The 14,287-nt window shown below is 52.6% G+C and overlaps 12 non-coding genes across 12 annotated transcripts; all 12 read left to right on the forward strand.

Moving 5' to 3' along the window:
* The first annotated feature begins 3,409 nt into the window (after positions 1-3,409).
* Positions 3,410-3,481, forward strand: TRNAP-AGG (transfer RNA proline (anticodon AGG)). Its single transcript has one exon. It is a non-coding gene; the product is annotated as a tRNA-Pro (tRNA).
* Positions 3,482-4,689: 1,208 nt separating this feature from the next.
* TRNAP-AGG (transfer RNA proline (anticodon AGG)) lies at positions 4,690-4,761 on the forward strand. The gene has a single exon. It is a non-coding gene; the product is annotated as a tRNA-Pro (tRNA).
* Positions 4,762-5,115: 354 nt separating this feature from the next.
* Positions 5,116-5,187, forward strand: TRNAP-CGG (transfer RNA proline (anticodon CGG)). Its single transcript has one exon. It is a non-coding gene; the product is annotated as a tRNA-Pro (tRNA).
* A 567-nt stretch (positions 5,188-5,754) lies between these two features.
* TRNAP-AGG (transfer RNA proline (anticodon AGG)) lies at positions 5,755-5,826 on the forward strand. Its single transcript has one exon. It is a non-coding gene; the product is annotated as a tRNA-Pro (tRNA).
* Positions 5,827-8,208: 2,382 nt separating this feature from the next.
* Positions 8,209-8,280, forward strand: TRNAP-AGG (transfer RNA proline (anticodon AGG)). Its single transcript has one exon. It is a non-coding gene; the product is annotated as a tRNA-Pro (tRNA).
* A 597-nt stretch (positions 8,281-8,877) lies between these two features.
* TRNAP-CGG (transfer RNA proline (anticodon CGG)) lies at positions 8,878-8,949 on the forward strand. The gene has a single exon. It is a non-coding gene; the product is annotated as a tRNA-Pro (tRNA).
* A 1,361-nt stretch (positions 8,950-10,310) lies between these two features.
* On the forward strand, positions 10,311-10,382 carry TRNAP-AGG (transfer RNA proline (anticodon AGG)). The gene has a single exon. It is a non-coding gene; the product is annotated as a tRNA-Pro (tRNA).
* Positions 10,383-10,736: 354 nt separating this feature from the next.
* TRNAP-CGG (transfer RNA proline (anticodon CGG)) lies at positions 10,737-10,808 on the forward strand. The gene has a single exon. It is a non-coding gene; the product is annotated as a tRNA-Pro (tRNA).
* Positions 10,809-11,372: 564 nt separating this feature from the next.
* On the forward strand, positions 11,373-11,444 carry TRNAP-AGG (transfer RNA proline (anticodon AGG)). The gene has a single exon. It is a non-coding gene; the product is annotated as a tRNA-Pro (tRNA).
* A 2,058-nt stretch (positions 11,445-13,502) lies between these two features.
* On the forward strand, positions 13,503-13,574 carry TRNAP-UGG (transfer RNA proline (anticodon UGG)). The gene has a single exon. It is a non-coding gene; the product is annotated as a tRNA-Pro (tRNA).
* Positions 13,575-13,826: 252 nt separating this feature from the next.
* On the forward strand, positions 13,827-13,898 carry TRNAP-AGG (transfer RNA proline (anticodon AGG)). Its single transcript has one exon. It is a non-coding gene; the product is annotated as a tRNA-Pro (tRNA).
* Positions 13,899-14,018: 120 nt separating this feature from the next.
* Positions 14,019-14,090, forward strand: TRNAP-UGG (transfer RNA proline (anticodon UGG)). The gene has a single exon. It is a non-coding gene; the product is annotated as a tRNA-Pro (tRNA).
* The last annotated feature ends 197 nt before the right edge of the window (positions 14,091-14,287 follow it).

Genomic DNA, 14,287 nt, shown 5'->3' on the forward strand with positions numbered 1-14,287 from the left:
GTGTTGTTTGACAGTGGCATATACCAGGACCTGTATATCTATAACTAAAGTACAATTTGTGTGAAAAAAAAATAAAAAAAATTACTATTACAAAGTTTGACAAAGTGTAGTTCTATAATTGGTGCATGGAAAGGGTTAAAATAACAGCATTTGGAATACCCTGGGGTGTCTAGTTTTCAAAAATATATGGTTTGAATGGGTTAAATTGAGTTAACCGGCTTCAAAGATATTCCAAAGAGGAGAGGGAGGCACAATGACCAAATGACCACCTGAATTACGCATGCCCCAAAAGTAGCCTTTTATCAGCCAAACAATCTGACAAACCCATGCATGTGGGGTATCGCTGTACTCAGGAGATGTTGCTGAACACATATTGGGGTGTTGTTTGACAGTGACATATACCAGCACCTGGATATCTATAACTAAAGTACAATTTGTGTGGAAAAAAAAATAAAAAAAATTACTATTACAAAGTTTGACAAAGTGTAGTTGTATAATTGGTGCATGGAAAGGGTTAAAATAACAGCATTTGGAATACCCTGGGGTGTCTTGTTTTCAAAAATATATGGTTTGAATGGGTTAAATTGAGTTAACCGGCTTCAAAGATGTTCCAAAGAGGAGATGGAGGCAGACTGACCAGATTTGTTAAAAAAGATTTGGAAATCATAAAACGCTGCTTGTACTTATTGCCCTATAACTTACAAAAAACAGCAAAAAAACATAAAAACATTGGGTATTTCTAAACTCAGGACAAGTAGTAGAATCTATTTAGCTAGTTTTTTTTCTTGCTTTTTTAGGTGAGTAAAAGATTTTTCAAATAAAAGTCATAAAATGTGTTTTTTTTTCAATTTTTCACCATGTTTTTTTATTTTTTTTTATAGTAAATAAGATGATACGATCAAAATAATGGTATCTGAAGAAAGCCCATCTTGTCCTGAAAAAAACAATATATAACTTATGTGGGTACACTAAATGGGTGAGGAGAAAATTACAGCTGAACACAAGCACCACAAAAGTGTCAAAACAGCCTCGGTCCCACAGGGTACAAAACGAAAAATGAGCCCGGTCCTTAAGGGGTTAATCTAGAGATTGGAAGGTCCGTAAAAAAAAACATAAGAAAAAAAAAACATTTTCCTTCCGTTTTTTTCCAAAGCCATTTTTTGTTTGTTTGGGTTTTGTGACCCTTGAGTTTTAGGATAATGTGAGTTAGATCCAGTCTGATATACAACGAAGGTAAAAGAAGTGTGGAACCAGTTTTCACAGAGCCCGATAGATCTGCTACATGGGTGGTTTTAGGAGTTCTGCATATGTAGATGTTATTGTGTCATTTTGCAGCCTTTAGCAGAATTTAGTTTTATGTGGAATATGGAATGTTTCATCAGAACATTTAGAAATCTGGCCGACCTTCAGGAAATGTTAAAAATTGTCATCTTCTGCCTTGGTCCGATCCTCTTCTCTGGCCTGGCTTACTTCTACACTTAAGCTTCTTTAGCGTAGCGGTTGTACCGTTTGCCTCACGCAACAAAGGTCCCCGGTTCAAAACTGGGTAGAAACACTTCTTATCATTATTCCCATTTTCCTCCCTGTTTCCCTGTTTGTGGGAAATGATGTCATATCTCGGAGCTCAGACTCAGCAGCACTCAGAGGATTCTCACTTTCTATGGAGGTTGCGTAACGTTTTCTTTAATTTCATAAAAATGAACCCTGCTGATGATGTCCTGGGAAAGGCTGGGTTTTGTGACCCTTGAGTTTTAGGATAATGTGAGTTAGATCCAGTCTGATATACAACGAAGGTAAAAGAAGTGTGGAACCAGTTTTCACAGAGCCCGATAGATCTGCTACATGGGTGGTTTTAGGAGTTCTGCATATGTAGATGTTATTGTGTCATTTTTCAGCCTTTAGCAGAATTTAGTTTTATGTGGAATATGGAATGTTTCATCAGAACATTTAGAAATCTGGCCGACCTTCAGGAAATGTTAAAAATTGTCATCTTCTGCCTTGGTCCGATCCTCTTCTCTGGCCTGGCTTATTCCTGCACTTAAGCTTCTTTAGCGTCTAGGGGTATGATTCTCGCTTTGGGTTCAAATCCCGGACGAGCCCGAGCGCTCAGCACATCCTCCTTTTAGGAGGACCCTTACCTTTCTGCTCCGCCTCAGAGAAAATGCCACTCGGGTGCCGTCGCTTTGCAATGGGAAGTTTCTCTCGACAGTGCTTGGCTGCAGAGAGCGAGAGGCTTTGTCGCTCGACGTCTCTTTAGCGTCCCTGCTAAACTTTCTCTTCTTCCGAGCGCCGGGCCCGGAGCGGCTGCCAGCTGTCTGGCTTGTTTGTCTAGGGGTATGATTCTCGCTTAGGGTGCGAGAGGTCCCGGGTTCAAATCCCGGACGAGCCCAAGCTTGACAGCGCTACACGTCGTCACGGCTCTTCTCTGTGCGCTTGACATCTGTTTTAGCTTCCCTGCTAAACTTCTCGTACATTCGGGCTCACGCCGCGGGCTTTTCGCTAACTGTCTGGCTCGTTGGTCTAGGGGTATGATTCTCGCTTTGGGTGCGAGAGGTCCCGGGTTCAAATCCCGGACGAGCCCGAGAGTCGCCCGTTGGGCTGAGCGGTTTGCGTAACGCGTGCAGCTTCTTCTAGGAGGAGGCCGCCAAAATACCTTTTCTGCTCCGTCTCGATGAAAATGCTGTCGCTTTGCAATGGGAAGTTTCCCCTGACAGTGGCTTTGTCGTCGTCGTCGTCGTCGCCGCCGCCGCCAAGACTGCACTCGACGTCCCTTTAGCGCCTGTGCGAAAGTCTCTCTTCATCTCAACTCTGGGCCCGGAGCCGCTGCCAGCAGTCTGGCTCGTTGGTCTAGGGGTATGATTCTCGCTTAGGGTGCGAGAGGTCCCGGGTTCAAATCCTGGACGAGCCCGAGCGCTCAGCACATCCTCCTTTTAGGAGGACCCTTACCTTTCTGCTCCGCCTCAGAGAAAATGCCACTCGGGTGCCGTCGCTTTGCAATGGGAAGTTTCTCTCGACAGTGCTTGGCTGCAGAGAGCGAGAGGCTTTGTCGCTCGACGTCTCTTTAGCGTCCCTGCTAAACTTTCTCTTCTTCCGAGCGCCGGGCCCGGAGCGGCTGCCAGCTGTCTGGCTCGTTGGTCTAGGGGTATGATTCTCGCTTAGGGTGCGAGAGGTCCCGGGTTCAAATTCCAGACGAGCCCAAGCTGAACAGCGCCGCCTGGCGCCGTGTTGTTGCCAATCCCGCTGTACTTCTTTACCGCTTCTTCTTTTATTGGCTTCAATAAAAGAAGAAGCGGTTGCCTTGGGACGGGAAGCTTGCAGATGCCGGCGTGCCGCTGGACGTCCGTTTTAGCTTCCCTGCTAAACTTTCAGCTCATTCGGGCTCACGCAGCGACCGGCTCTATATCTGTCTGGCTCGTTGGTCTAGGGGTATGATTCTCGCTTAGGGTGCGAGAGGTCCCGGGTTCAAATCCCGGATGAGCCCAAGCTTGACAGCGCTACACGTCGTCACGGCACTTCTCTGTGCGCTTGACATCCGTTTTAGCTTCCCTGCTAAACTTCTCGTACATTCGGGCTCACGCCGCGGGCTTTTCACTAACTGTCTGGCTCGTTGGTCTAGGGGTATGATTCTCGCTTTGGGTGCGAGAGGTCCCGGGTTCAAATCCCGGACGAGCCCGAGCGCTCAGCACATCCTCCTTTTAGGAGGACCCTTACCTTTCTGCTCCACCTCAGAGAAAATGCCACTCGGGTGCCGTCGCTTTGCAATGGGAAGTTTCTCTCGACAGTGCTTGGCTGCAGAGAGCGAGAGGCTTTGTCGCTCGACGTCTCTTTAGCGTCCCTGCTAAACTTTCTCTTCTTCCGAGCGCCGGGCCCGGAGCGTCTGCCAGCTGTCTGGCTCGTTGGTCTAGGGGTATGATTCTCGCTTTGGGTGCGAGAGGTCCCGGGTTCAAATCCCGGACGAGCCCGAGCGCTCAGCACATCCTCCTTTTAGGAGGACCCTTACCTTTCTGCTCCACCTCAGAGAAAATGCTACTCGGGTGCCGTCGCTTTGCAATGGGAAGTTTCTCTCGACAGTGCTTGGCTGCAGAGAGCGAGAGGCTTTGTCGCTCGACGTCTCTTTAGCGTCCCTGCTAAACTTTCTCTTCTTCCGAGCGCCGGGCCCGGAGCGGCTGCCAGCTGTCTGGCTTGTTGGTCTAGGGGTATGATTCTCGCTTAGGGTGCGAGAGGTCCCGGGTTCAAATCCCGGACGAGCCCAAGCTTGACAGCGCTACACGTCGTCACGGCTCTTCTCTGTGCGCTTGACATCCGTTTTAGCTTCCCTGCTAAACTTCTCGTACATTCGGGCTCACGCCGCGGGCTTTTCGCTAACTGTCTGGCTCGTTGGTCTAGGGGTATGATTCTCGCTTTGGGTGCGAGAGGTCCCGGGTTCAAATCCCGGACGAGCCCGAGAGTCGCCCGTTGGGCTGAGCGGTTTGCGTAACGCGTGCAGCTTCTTCTAGGAGGAGGCCGCCAAAATACCTTTTCTGCTCCGTCTCGATGAAAATGCTGTCGCTTTGCAATGGGAAGTTTCGCCTGACAGTGGCTTTGTCGTCGTCGTCGCCGCCGCCAAGACTGCACTCGACGTCCCTTTAGCGCCTGTGCGAAAGTCTCTCTTCATCTCAACTCTGGGCCCGGAGCCGCTGCCAGCAGTCTGGCTCGTTGGTCTAGGGGTATGATTCTCGCTTAGGGTGCGAGAGGTCCCGGGTTCAAATCCCGGACGAGCCCACGCAGCAGCTTTCACGCGCGCGCCCTCTTTTACGTCCTTTCCTTGAGATGACGGAAATTCATCCTCCAGCAAACGGGGCGATTCGACTACCTCGGCTCCAATCTACACTGGAAAGGCACGGTTTGTGCTGACTCGAAGGATGCGTTTTGAAACGGGTAATGGTCATTTAATGCTAGACCCTGAAACCTGGCTTTTTACGTCTTCTTCTTTTATTTTTTTTGTATTATTATCATTTTTTTATTTATTATTTTTTTTTTTTTTATCGTTGCGCAGTTTCATCACCGAATGCTTGCGGTGACAATCCATCCTCGAGAAGTTCCACACGTCCGGCGGCAGGGGGCGTATAGGTTTCTGGCTCGTTGGTCTAGGGGTATGATTCTCGCTTCGGGTGCGAGAGGTCCCGGGTTCAAATCCCGGACGAGCCCAAGCTGAACAGCGCCGCCTGGCGCCGTGGCTCTTCTCTTCTCTGCGAGGCGTCTCTTTTAAGAAGTTGTTCCCAATCCCGCTGTACTTCTGTACCGCTTCTTCTTTTATTGGCTTCAATAAAAGAAGAAGCGGTTGCCTTGGGACGGGAAGCTTGCAGACGCCGGCGTGCCGCTGGACGTCCGTTTTAGCTTCCCTGCTAAACTTTCAGCTCATTCGGGCTCACGCAGCGACCGGCTCTATATCTGTCTGGCTCGTTGGTCTAGGGGTATGATTCTCGCTTTGGGTGCGAGAGGTCCTGGGTTCAAATCCCCGACGAGCCCGAGAGTCGCCCGTTGGGCTGAGCGGTCTGCGTAACGCGTGCAGCTTCTTCTAGGAGGAGGCCGCCAAAATACCTTTTCTGCTCCGTCTCGATGAAAATGCTGTCGCTTTGCAATGGGAAGTTTCCCCTGACAGTGGCTTTGTCGTCGTCGTCGCCGCCGCCAAGACTGCACTCGACGTCCCTTTAGCGCCTGTGCGAAAGTCTCTCTTCATCTCAACTCTGGGCCCGGAGCCACTGCCAGCAGTCTGGCTCGTTGGTCTAGGGGTATGATTCTCGCTTAGGGTGCGAGAGGTCCCGGGTTCAAATCCCGGACGAGCCCAAGCTTGACAGCGCTACACGTCGTCACGGCTCTTCTCTGTGCGCTTGACATCCATTTTAGCTTCCCTGCTAAACTTCTCGTACATTCGGGCTCACGCCGCGGGCTTTTCACTAACTGTCTGGCTCGTTGGTCTAGGGGTATGATTCTCGCTTTGGGTGCGAGAGGTCCCGGGTTCAAATCCCGGACGAGCCCGAGCGCTCAGCACATCCTCCTTCTAGGAGGACCCTTACGTTTTTGCTCCGCCTCAGAGAAAATGCCACTCGGGTGCCGTCGCTTTGCAATTTCCTTGAGATGACGGAAATTCATCCTCCAGCAAACGGGGCGATTCGACTACCTCGGCTCCAATCTACACTGGAAAGGCACGGTTTGTGCTGACTCGAAGGATGCGTTTTGAAACGGGTAATGGTCATTTAATGCTAGACCCTGAAACCTGGCTTTTTACGTCTTCTTCTTTTATTTTTTTTGTATTATTATCATTTTTTTATTTATTTATTTTATTTTTTTTATCGTTGCGCAGTTTCATCACCGAATGCTTGCGGTGACAATCCATCCTCGAGGAGTTCCACACGTCCGGCGGCAGGGGGCATATAGGTTTCTGGCTCGTTGGTCTAGTCTAGTACTTCTTTACCGCTTCTTCTTTTATTGGCTTCAATAAAAGAAGAAGCGGTTGCCTTGGGACGGGAAGCTTGCAGACGCCGGCGTGCCGCTGGACGTCCGTTTTAGCTTCCCTGCTAAACTTTCAGCTCATTCGGGCTCACGCAGCGACCGGCTCTATATCTGTCTGGCTCGTTGGTCTAGGGTTATGATTCTCGCTTAGGGTGCGAGAGGTCCCGGGTTCAAATCCCGGATGAGCCCAAGCTTGACAGCGCTACACGTCGTCACGGCTCTTCTCTGTGCGCTTGACATCCGTTTTAGCTTCCCTGCTAAACTTCTCGTACATTCGGGCTCACGCCGCGGGCTTTTCACTAACTGTCTGGCTCGTTGGTCTAGGGGTATGCTTCTCGCTTTGGGTGCGAGAGGTCCCGGGTTCAAATCCCGGACGAGCCCGAGCGCTCAGCACATCCTCCTTTTAGGAGGACCCTTACCTTTCTGCTCCGCCTCAGAGAAAATGCCACTCGGGTGCCGTCGCTTTGCAATGGGAAGTTTCTCTCGACAGTGCTTGGCTGCAGAGAGCGAGAGGCTTTGTCGCTCGACGTCTCTTTAGCGTCCCTGCTAAACTTTCTCTTCTTCCGAGCGCCGGGCCCGGAGCAGCTGCCAGCTGTCTGGCTTGTTGGTCTAGGGGTATGATTCTCGCTTAGGGTGCGAGAGGTCCCGGGTTCAAATCCCGGACGAGCCCAAGCTTGACAGCGCTACACGTTGTCACGGCTCTTCTCTGTGCGCTTGACATCCATTTTAGCTTCCCTGCTAAACTTCTCGTACATTCGGGCTCACGCCGCGGGCTTTTCGCTAACTGTCTGGCTCGTTGGTCTAGGGGTATGATTCTCGCTTTGGGTGCGAGAGGTCCCGGGTTCAAATCCCGGACGAGCCCGAGAGTCGCCCGTTGGGCTGAGTGGTTTGCGTAACGCGTGCAGCTTCTTCTAGGAGGAGGCCGCCAAAATACCTTTTCTGCTCCGTCTCGATGAAAATGCTGTCGCTTTGCAATGGGAAGTTTCCCCTGACAGTGGCTTTGTCGTCGTCGTCGCCGCCGCCAAGACTGCACTCGACGTCCCTTTAGCGCCTGTGCGAAAGTCTCTCTTCATCTCAACTCTGGGCCCGGAGCCACTGCCAGCAGTCTGGCTCGTTGGTCTAGCGGTATGATTCTCGCTTAGGGTGCGAGAGGTCCCGGGTTCAAATTCCAGACGAGCCCAAGCTGAACAGCGCCGCCTGGCGCCGTGTTGTTGCCAATCCCGCTGTACTTCTTTACCGCTTCTTCTTTTATTGGCTTCAATAAAAGAAGAAGCGGTTGCCTTGGGACGGGAAGCTTGCAGACGCCGGCGTGCCGCTGGACGTCCGTTTTAGCTTCCCTGCTAAACTTTCAGCTCATTCGGGCTCACGCAGCGACCAGCTCTATATCTGTCTGGCTCGTTGGTCTAGGGGTATGATTCTCGCTTTGGGTGCGAGAGGTCCCGGGTTCAAATCCCGGACGAGCCCGAGAGTCGCCCGTTGGGCTGAGCGGTCTGCGTAACGCGTGCAGCTTCTTCTAGGAGGAGGCCGCCAAAATACCTTTTCTGCTCCGTCTCGATGAAAATGCTGTCGCTTTGCAATGGGAAGTTTCCCCTGACAGTGGCTTTGTCGTCGTCGTCGTCGTCGCCGCCGCCAAGACTGCACTCGACGTCCCTTTAGCGCCTGTGCGAAAGTCTCTCTTCATCTCAACTCTGGGCCCGGAGCCACTGCCAGCAGTCTGGCTCGTTGGTCTAGGGGTATGATTCTCGCTTAGGGTGCGAGAGGTCCCGGGTTCAAATCCCGGACGAGCCCAAGCTTGACAGCGCTACACGTCGTCACGGCTCTTCTCTGTGCGCTTGACATCCATTTTAGCTTCCCTGCTAAACTTCTCGTACATTAGGGCTCACGCCGCGGGCTTTTCACTAACTGTCTGGCTCGTTGGTCTAGGGGTATGATTCTCGCTTTGGGTGCGAGAGGTCCCGGGTTCAAATCCCGGACGAGCCCGAGCGCTCAGCACATCCTCCTTTTAGGAGGACCCTTACCTTTCTGCTCCGCCTCAGAGAAAATGCCACTCGGGTGCCGTCGCTTTGCAATTTCCTTGAGATGACGGAAATTCATCCTCCAGCAAACGGGGCGATTCGACTACCTCGGCTCCAATCTACACTGGAAAGGCACGGTTTGTGCTGACTCGAAGGATGCGTTTTGAAACGGGTAATGGTCATTTAATGCTAGACCCTGAAACCTGGCTTTTTACGTCTTCTTCTTTTATTTTTTTTGTATTATTATCATTTTTTTATTTATTTATTTTATTTTTTTTATCGTTGCGCAGTTTCATCACCGAATGCTTGCGGTGACAATCCATCCTCGAGGATTTCCACACGTCCGGCGGCAGGGGGCATATAGGTTTCTGGCTCGTTGGTCTAGGGGTATGATTCTCGCTTCGGGTGCGAGAGGTCCCGGGTTCAAATCCCGGACGAGCCCAAGCTGAACAGCGCCGCCTGGCGCCGTGGCTCTTCTCTGCGAGGCGTCTCTTTTAAGAAGTTGTTGCCAATCCCGCTGTACTTCTGTACCGCTTCTTCTTTTATTGGCTTCAATAAAAGAAGAAGCGGTTGCCTTGGGACGGGAAGCTTGCAGACGCCGGCGTGCCGCTGGACGTCCGTTTTAGCTTCCCTGCTAAAGTTTCAGCTCATTCGGGCTCACGCAGCGACCGGCTCTATATCTGTCTGGCTCGTTGGTCTAGGGGTATGATTCTCGCTTTGGGTGCGAGAGGTCCCGGGTTCAAATCCCGGACGAGCCCGAGAGTCGCCCGTTGGGCTGAGCGGTCTGCGTAACGCGTGCAGCTTCTTCTAGGAGGAGGCCGCCAAAATACCTTTTCTGCTCCGTCTCGATGAAAATGCTGTCGCTTTGCAATGGGAAGTTTCCCCTGACAGTGGCTTTGTCGTCGTCGTCGCCGCCGCCAAGACTGCACTCGACGTCCCTTTAGCGCCTGTGCGAAAGTCTCTCTTCATCTCAACTCTGGGCCCGGAGCCACTGCCAGCAGTCTGGCTCGTTGGTCTAGGGGTATGATTCTCGCTTAGGGTGCGAGAGGTCCCGGGTTCAAATCCTGGACGAGCCCGAGCGCTCAGCACATCCTCCTTTTAGGAGGACCCTTACCTTTCTGCTCCGCCTCAGAGAAAATGCTACTCGGGTGCCGTCGCTTTGCAATGGGAAGTTTCTCTCGACAGTGCTTGGCTGCAGAGAGCGAGAGGCTTTGTCGCTCGACGTCTCTTTAGCGTCCCTGCTAAACTTTCTCTTCTTCCGAGCGCCGGGCCCGGAGCAGCTGCCAGCTGTCTGGCTTGTTGGTCTAGGGGTATGATTCTCGCTTAGGGTGCGAGAGGTCCCGGGTTCAAATCCCGGACGAGCCCAAGCTTGACAGCGCTACACGTTGTCACGGCTCTTCTCTGTGCGCTTGACATCCGTTTTAGCTTCCCTGCTAAACTTCTCGTACATTCGGGCTCACGCCGCGGGCTTTTTGCTAACTGTCTGGCTCGTTGGTCTAGGGGTATGATTCTCGCTTTGGGTGCGAGAGGTCCCGGGTTCAAATCCCGGACGAGCCCGAGAGTCGCCCGTTGGGCTGAGCGGTTTGCGTAACGCGTGCAGCTTCTTCTAGGAGGAGGCCGCCAAAATACCTTTTCTGCTCCGTCTCGATGAAAATGCTGTCGCTTTGCAATGGGAAGTTTCGCCTGACAGTGGCTTTGTCGTCGTCGTCGCCGCCGCCAAGACTGCACTCGACGTCCCTTTAGCGCCTGTGCGAAAGTCTCTCTTCATCTCAACTCTGGGCCCGGAGCCGCTGCCAGCAGTCTGGCTCGTTGGTCTAGGGGTATGATTCTCGCTTAGGGTGCGAGAGGTCCCGGGTTCAAATCCCGGACGAGCCCACGCAGCAGCTTTCACGCGCGCGCCCTCTTTTACGTCCTTTCCTTGAGATGACGGAAATTCATCCTCCAGCAAACGGGGCGATTCGACTACCTCGGCTCCAATCTACACTGGAAAGGCACGGTTTGTGCTGACTCGAAGGATGCGTTTTGAAACGGGTAATGGTCATTTAATGCTAGACCCTGAAACCTGGCTTTTTACGTCTTCTTCTTTTATTTTTTTTGTATTATTATCATTTTTTTATTTATTTTTTTTTTTTTTTTTATCGTTGCGCAGTTTCATCACCGAATGCTTGCGGTGACAATCCATCCTCGAGGAGTTCCACACGTCCGGCGGCAGGGGGCGTATAGGTTTCTGGCTCGTTGGTCTAGGGGTATGATTCTCGCTTCGGGTGCGAGAGGTCCCGGGTTCAAATCCCGGACGAGCCCAAGCTGAACAGCGCCGCCTGGCGCCGTGGCTCTTCTCTTCTCTGCGAGGCGTCTCTTTTAAGAAGTTGTTCCCAATCCCGCTGTACTTCTGTACCGCTTCTTCTTTTATTGGCTTCAATAAAAGAAGAAGCGGTTGCCTTGGGACGGGAAGCTTGCAGACGCCGGCGTGCCGCTGGACGTCCGTTTTAGCTTCCCTGCTAAACTTTCAGCTCATTCGGGCTCACGCAGCGACCGGCTCTATATCTGTCTGGCTCGTTGGTCTAGGGGTATGATTCTCGCTTTGGGTGCGAGAGGTCCTGGGTTCAAATCCCCGACGAGCCCGAGAGTCGCCCGTTGGGCTGAGCGGTCTGCGTAACGCGTGCAGCTTCTTCTAGGAGGAGGCCGCCAAAATACCTTTTCTGCTCCGTCTCGATGAAAATGCTGTCGCTTTGCAATGGGAAGTTTCCCCTGACAGTGGCTTTGTCGTCGTCGTCGCCGCCAAGACTGCACTCGACGTCCCTTTAGCGCCTGTGCGAAAGTCTCTCTTCATCTCAACTCTGGGCCCGGAGCCACTGCCAGCAGTCTGGCTCGTTGGTCTAGGGGTATGATTCTCGCTTAGGGTGCGAGAGGTCCCGGGTTCAAATCCCGGACGAGCCCAAGCTTGACAGCGCTACACGTCGTCACGGCTCTTCTCTGTGCGCTTGACATCCATTTTAGCTTCCCTGCTAAACTTCTCGTACATTCGGGCTCACGCCGCGGGCTTTTCACTAACTGTCTGGCTCGTTGGTCTAGGGGTATGATTCTCGCTTTGGGTGCGAGAGGTCCCGGGTTCAAATCCCGGACGAGCCCGAGCGCTCAGCACATCCTCCTTCTAGGAGGACCCTTACGTTTTTGCTCCGCCTCAGAGAAAATGCCACTCGGGTGCCGTCGCTTTGCAATTTCCTTGAGATGACGGAAATTCATCCTCCAGCAAACGGGGCGATTCGACTACCTCGGCTCCAATCTACACTGGAAAGGCACGGTTTGTGCTGACTCGAAGGATGCGTTTTGAAACGGGTAATGGTCATTTAATGCTAGACCCTGAAACCTGGCTTTTTACGTCTTCTTCTTTTATTTTTTTTGTATTATTATCATTTTTTTATTTATTTATTTTATTTTTTTTATCGTTGCGCAGTTTCATCACCGAATGCTTGCGGTGACAATCCATCCTCGAGGAGTTCCACACGTCCGGCGGCAGGGGGCATATAGGTTTCTGGCTCGTTGGTCTAGTCTAGTACTTCTTTACCGCTTCTTCTTTTATTGGCTTCAATAAAAGAAGAAGCGGTTGCCTTGGGACGGGAAGCTTGCAGACGCCGGCGTGCCGCTGGACGTCCGTTTTAGCTTCCCTGCTAAACTTTCAGCTCATTCGGGCTCACGCAGCGACCGGCTCTATATCTGTCTGGCTCGTTGGTCTAGGGTTATGATTCTCGCTTAGGGTGCGAGAGGTCCCGGGTTCAAATCCCGGATGAGCCCAAGCTTGACAGCGCTACACGTCGTCACGGCTCTTCTCTGTGCGCTTGACATCCGTTTTAGCTTCCCTGCTAAACTTCTCGTACATTCGGGCTCACGCCGCGGGCTTTTCACTAACTGTCTGGCTCGTTGGTCTAGGGGTATGCTTCTCGCTTTGGGTGCGAGAGGTCCCGGGTTCAAATCCCGGACGAGCCCGAGCGCTCAGCACATCCTCCTTTTAGGAGGACCCTTACCTTTCTGCTCCGCCTCAGAGAAAATGCCACTCGGGTGCCGTCGCTTTGCAATGGGAAGTTTCTCTCGACAGTGCTTGGCTGCAGAGAGCGAGAGGCTTTGTCGCTCGACGTCTCTTTAGCGTCCCTGCTAAACTTTCTCTTCTTCCGAGCGCCGGGCCCGGAGCAGCTGCCAGCTGTCTGGCTTGTTGGTCTAGGGGTATGATTCTCGCTTAGGGTGCGAGAGGTCCCGGGTTCAAATCCCGGACGAGCCCAAGCTTGACAGCGCTACACGTTGTCACGGCTCTTCTCTGTGCGCTTGACATCCATTTTAGCTTCCCTGCTAAACTTCTCGTACATTCGGGCTCACGCCGCGGGCTTTTCGCTAACTGTCTGGCTCGTTGGTCTAGGGGTATGATTCTCGCTTTGGGTGCGAGAGGTCCCGGGTTCAAATCCCGGGCGAGCCCGAGAGTCGCCCGTTGGGCTGAGTGGTTTGCGTAACGCGTGCAGCTTCTTCTAGGAGGAGGCCGCCAAAATACCTTTTCTGCTCCGTCTCGATGAAAATGCTGTCGCTTTGCAATGGGAAGTTTCCCCTGACAGTGGCTTTGTCGTCGTCGTCGCCGCCGCCAAGACTGCACTCGACGTCCCTTTAGCGCCTGTGCGAAAGTCTCTCTTCATCTCAACTCTGGGCCCGGAGCCACTGCCAGCAGTCTGGCTCGTTGGTCTAGCGGTATGATTCTCGCTTAGGGTGCGAGAGGTCCCGGGTTCAAATTCCAGACGAGCCCAAGCTGAACAGCGCCGCCTGGCGCCGTGTTGTTGCCAATCCCGCTGTACTTCTTTACCGCTTCTTCTTTTATTGGCTTCAATAAAAGAAGAAGCGGTTGCCTTGGGACGGGAAGCTTGCAGACGCCGGCGTGCCGCTGGACGTCCGTTTTAGCTTCCCTGCTAAACTTTCAGCTCATTCGGGCTCACGCAGCGACCAGCTCTATATCTGTCTGGCTCGTTGGTCTAGGGGTATGATTCTCGCTTTGGGTGCGAGAGGTCCCGGGTTCAAATCCCGGACGAGCCCGAGAGTCGCCCGTTGGGCTGAGCGGTCTGCGTAACGCGTGCAGCTTCTTCTAGGAGGAGGCCGCCAAAATACCTTTTCTGCTCCGTCTCGATGAAAATGCTGTCGCTTTGCAATGGGAAGTTTCCCCTGACAGTGGCTTTGTCGTCGTCGTCGTCGTCGCCGCCGCCAAGACTGCACTCGACGTCCCTTTAGCGCCTGTGCGAAAGTCTCTCTTCATCTCAACTCTGGGCCCGGAGCCACTGCCAGCAGTCTGGCTCGTTGGTCTAGGGGTATGATTCTCGCTTAGGGTGCGAGAGGTCCCGGGTTCAAATCCCGGACGAGCCCAAGCTTGACAGCGCTACACGTCGTCACGGCTCTTCTCTGTGCGCTTGACATCCATTTTAGCTTCCCTGCTAAACTTCTCGTACATTAGGGCTCACGCCGCGGGCTTTTCACTAACTGTCTGGCTCGTTGGTCTAGGGGTATGATTCTCGCTTTGGGTGCGAGAGGTCCCGGGTTCAAATCCCGGACGAGCCCGAGCGCTCAGCACATCCTCCTTTTAGGAGGACCCTTACCTTTCTGCTCCGCCTCAGAGAAAATGCCACTCGGGTGCCGTCGCTTTGCAATTTCCTTGAGATGACGGAAATTCATCCTCCAGCAAACGGGGCGATTCGACTACCTCGGCTCCAATCTACACTGGAAAGGCACGGTTTGTGCTGACTCGAAGGATGCGT

The sequence above is a fragment of the Sceloporus occidentalis genome, unplaced genomic scaffold, assembly GCF_023333645.1.
Source record: "Sceloporus occidentalis isolate IW3139 unplaced genomic scaffold, rSceOcc1.0.p SCAF_357, whole genome shotgun sequence".
In the NCBI taxonomy this organism is placed as follows: Eukaryota; Metazoa; Chordata; class Lepidosauria; order Squamata; family Phrynosomatidae; genus Sceloporus; species Sceloporus occidentalis.